The following is a 5000-nucleotide window of genomic DNA, read 5'->3' on the forward strand; positions in this document are numbered from 1 at the left end:
AACCGGCCGGAGAGGCAGGATGCGCAAGCCGGGGATCGATCGGGTGCTAGGTGGGTTTAGGCACATCTTCAAATTTCTGCCGTGCCAATGCCATTTTTATGGCTTGTAAATTCATACAATGGTCCCCTAAGCCTTCACGTGAAGTTTCGTTGCAAGATGACTCGTTTTCTATTTTTCACGATTTTCGAAACTTTTTGCGGTTCGTGATTTTTTAGAATTTTTTTAGAAGGAGTTTTGGCCCCAAATTTTGTGGACGTGATCCTTCTATTTTTGTTGGCATGCACAAAAAAATTCAGCTAAAAACTCGAACCGGAGAAGATTTCGCGACCGTTTGAAAAAAGTGTCCCCGTTTCAGACACTTCAACGGCTACTGGCAGCAAACCTGTAAAATCTCAAACGCTCTTTAAGGGGGTGTGAGTTCTCAGAGGTTTGATGAGGGATAGGGGGCCAACACAAGGGCCAAGCACCAGCACCCATCGCACGTCATGTGCGCACACCCCCCCGGCCCCCCTCCCAATCGCCGGAACCCCAATGCCGCCGGTCAGGTTCTCCGGCGGTACTCCGGCGATGCTCCGGCGATGCTGTCCCGAGTGAAAAAAATGCGGCACCAGCACATGCTGGAGCCAAGCATGGGCACCGTGGCTCAAAATCGAACTTCGGCCAAGGCCTCGACCATCAATGGCACATGATGACGCATGGTGATGGCACATGCATCGACCATCATCGGCATAGGCTGCCCTTCCGTACGGGCACTTGCCTCGACCGCCATCGGCACAAGCTGGGCCCTGGTGTGGGTTGTTGCCTCGATCACCAGCGGCACATGCTGAGCCTTGGTGCGGGCGGTTGCCTCGAGCACCATCGGCAGACCCTGGGCCCTGGTGCGGCCGGTTGCCCCGATAACCATCGGCACACGCTGGGCCCTGGAGCGGCCGGTTGCCTCGATCACCATCGGCAAAAGCTGGGCCCTGGTGCGGGCGCTTGCCTCGACCACCATCGGCACACGCTGGGCACTGGTGCGGGCGCTTGCCTCGACCACCATCGGCACACGCTGGGCCCTGGTGCGGGCGGTTGCCCCCAGCACCATCGGCACACGTTGGGCCCTGGTGCGGGCGCTTGCCTCGACCACCATCGGCACACGCTGGGCCCTTGTGCGGGCGCTTGCCTCGACCACCATCGGCACACGCTGGGCCCTGGTGCGGCCGCTTGCCTCGACCACCATCGGCACACGCTGGGCCCTGGTGCGGTCGGTTGCCTCGAGCACCATCGGCACACGCTGGGCCCTGGTGCGGGCGCTTGCCTCGACCACCATCGGCACACGCTGGGCCCTGGTGCGGCAGGTTGCCTCGAGCACCATCGGCACACGTGGGCCCTGGTGCGGTCGGTTGCCTCGAGCACCATCGGCACACGCTGGGCCCTGGTGCGGGCGTTTGCCTCGACCACCATCGGCACACGCTGGGCCCTGGTGCGGCAGGTTCCCTCGACGACCATCGGCACACGCTGGGCCCTGGTGCGGCAGGTTGCCTCGAGCACCATCGGCACACGCTGGGCCCTGGTGCGGTCGGTTGCCTCGATCACCATCGGCACACGCTGGGCCCTGGTGCGGGCGGTTGCCTCGACCACCATCGGCACACGCTGGGCCCTGGTGCGGCAGCTTGCCTCGAGCACCATCGGCACACGCTCGGCCCTGGTGCGGTCGGTTGCCTCGAGCACCATCGGCACACGCTGGGCCCTGCTGCGGCAGGTTGCCTCGACCACCATCGGCAGCCTCGACCACCATCGGCACACGCTGGGCCCTGGTGCGGGCGCTTGCCTCGACCACCATCGGCACACGCTCCGCCCTGGTGCGGCAGGTTGCCTCGACCACCATCGGCACACGCTGGGCCCTGGTGCGGGCGGTTGCCTCGACCACCATCGGCACACGCTGGGCCCTGGTGCGGGCGCTTGCCTCGACCACCATCGGCACACGCTGGGCCCTGGTGCGGCAGGTTGCCTCGAGCACCATCGGCACACGCTGGGCGCTGGTGCGGCAGGTTGCCTCGACCACCATCGGCACACGCTGGGCCCTGGTGCGGGCGCTTGCCTCGAGCACCATCGACACACGCTCGGCCCTGGTGCGGTCGGTTGCCTCGAGCACCATCGGCACACGCTGGGCCCTGGTGCGGCAGGTTGCCTCGACCACCATCGGCACACGCTGGGCCCTGGTGCGGGCGCTTGCCTCGACCACCATCGGCACACGCTCGGCCCTGGTGCGGTCGGTTGCCTCGAGCACCATCGGCACACGCTGGGCCCTGGTGCGGCAGGTTGCCTCGAGCACCATCGGCACACGCTGGGCCCTGGTGCGGGCGGTTGCCTCGACCACCATCGGCACACGCTGGGCCCTGGTGCGGGCGCTTGCCTCGACCACCATCGGCAGACGCTGGGCCCTGGTGCGGCAGGTTGCCTCGAGCACCATCGGCAGACGCTGGGCCCTGGTGCGGCAGGTTGCCTCGAGCATCATCGGCACACGCTGGGCGCTGGTGCGGCAGGTTGCCTCGACCACCATCGGCACACGCTGGGCCCTGGTGCGGGCGCTTGCCTCGAGCACCATCGACACACGCTCGGCCCTGGTGCGGTCGGTTGCCTCGAGCACCATCGGCACACGCTGGGCCCTGGTGCGGCAGGTTGCCTCGACCACCATCGGCACACGCTGGGCCCTGGTGCGGGCGCTTGCCTCGACCACCATCGGCACACGCTCGGCCCTGGTGCGGTCGGTTGCCTCGAGCACCATCGGCACACGCTGGGCCCTGGTGCGGCAGGTTGCCTCGAGCACCATCGGCACACGCTGGGCCCTGGTGCGGGCGGTTGCCTCGACCACCATCGGCACACGCTGGGCCCTGGTGCGGGCGCTTGCCTCGACCACCATCGGCACACGCTGGGCCCTGGTGCGGGCGCTTGCCTCGAGCACCATCGGCAGACGCTGGGCCCTGGTGCGGCAGGTTGCCTCGAGCACCATCGGCAGACGCTGGGCCCTGGTGCGGCAGGTTGCCTCGAGCACCATCGGCACACGCTGGGCCCTGGTGCGGTCGGTTGCCTCGAGCACCATCGGCACACGCTGGGCGCTGGTGCGGGAACTTGCCTCGACCACCATCGGCACACGCTGGGCCCTGGTGCGGCAGGTTGCCTCGATCACCATCGGCACACGCTGGGCCCTGGTGCGACAGGTTGCCTCGAGCACCATCGGCACACTATCGGCCCTGGTGCGGGCGGTTGCCTCGACCACCATCGGCACACGCTGGGCCCTGGTGCGGGCGCTTGCCTCGAGCACCATCGGCACACGCTGGGCCCTGGTGCGGGCGGTTGCCTCGAGCACCATCGGCACACGTTGGGCCCTGGTGGGTTTAGGCACATCTTCAAATTTCTGCCGTGCCAATGCCATTTTTATGGCTTGTAAATTCATACAATGGTCCCCTAAGCCTTCACGTGAAGTTTCGTTGGAAGATGACTCGTTTTCTATTTTTCACGATTTTCGAAACTTTTTGCGGTTCGGGATTTTTTAAAATTTTTTTATAAGGATTTTTGGCCCCAAATTTTGTAGGCATGATCCTTCTATTTTTGTTGGCATGCACAAAAAAATTCAGCTAAAAACTCGAAGTAGAGAAGATTTTGTGACCGTTTGAAAAAAGTGTCCCCATTTCAGACACTTTAACGGCTACTGGTAGCAAACCTGTAAAATCTCAAATGCTCTTTAAGGGGGTGTGAATTCTCAGAGGTTTGATGAGGGATAGGGGGCCAACACAAGGCCAAGTACCAGCACCCATCGCACATCATGTGCGCACACCCCCCCGGCCCCCCTCCCAATCGCCGGAACCCCAATGCCGCCGGTCAGGTTCTCCGGCGGTACTCCGGCGATGCTCCGGCGATGCTCCGGCGATGCTGTCCCGAGTGAAAAAAATGCGGCACCAGCACATGCTGGAGCCAAGCATGGGCACCGTGGCTCAAAATCGAACTTCGGCCAAGGCCTCGACCATCAATGGCACATGATGACGCATGGTGATGGCACATGCATCGACCATCATCGGCATAGGCTGCCCTTCGGTACGGGCACTTGCCTCGACCGCCATCGGCACAAGCTGGGCCCTGGTGTGGGTTGTTGCCTCGATCACAATCGGCACATGCTGAGCCTTGGTGCGGGCGGTTGCCTCGAGCACCATCGGCAGACCCTGGGCCCTGGTGCGGCCGATTGCCCCGATAACCATCGGCACACGCTGGGCCCTGGGGCGGGCGCTTGCCCCCAGCACCATCGGCACACGCTGGGCCCTGGTGCGGGCGCTTGCCCCCAGCACCATCGGCACACGCTGGGCCCTGGTACGGGCGGTTGCCCCGAACACCATCGACACAAGCCGGCCCTTGGTGCGGGCTCCTGGCTCGACCACCATCGGCACACGCTGGGCCCTGGTGCGGGCGGTTGCCTCGAACACCATCGGCACACGCCGGCCCTTGGTGCGGCCGGTTGCCTCGACCACCATCGGCACACGCTCGGCCTTGGTGAGGGCGCTTGCCTCGACCACCATCGGCACACGCTGCGCCCTGGTGCGGGCGCTTGCCTCGACCACCATCGGCACACGCTCGGCCTTGGTGCGGGCGCTTGCCTCGACCACCATCGGCACACGCTGGGCCCTGGTGCGGGCGGTTGCCTCGACCACCATCGGCACACGCTGGGCCCTGGTGCGGGCGGTTGCCTCGACCACCATCGGCACACGCTCGGCCTTGGTGAGGGCGCTTGCCTCGACCACCATCGGCACACGCTGGGCCCTGGTGCGGGCGCTTGCCTCGACCACCATCGGCACACGCTGGGCCCTGGTGCGGGCGGTTGCCTCGACCACCATCGGCACACGCTGGGCCCTGGTGCGGGCGGTTGCCTCGACCACCATCGGCACACGCTGGGCCCTGGTGCGGACGGTTGCCTCGAGCACCATGGGCACACGCTGGCCCTTGGTGCGGGCTCTTGCCTCGACCACCAT

Source organism: Durio zibethinus, unplaced genomic scaffold, assembly GCF_047325235.1.
Source record: "Durio zibethinus cultivar Kanyao isolate XHJ-2024 unplaced genomic scaffold, ASM4732523v1 HiC_scaffold_2, whole genome shotgun sequence".
Classification (NCBI taxonomy): domain Eukaryota; kingdom Viridiplantae; phylum Streptophyta; class Magnoliopsida; order Malvales; family Malvaceae; genus Durio; species Durio zibethinus.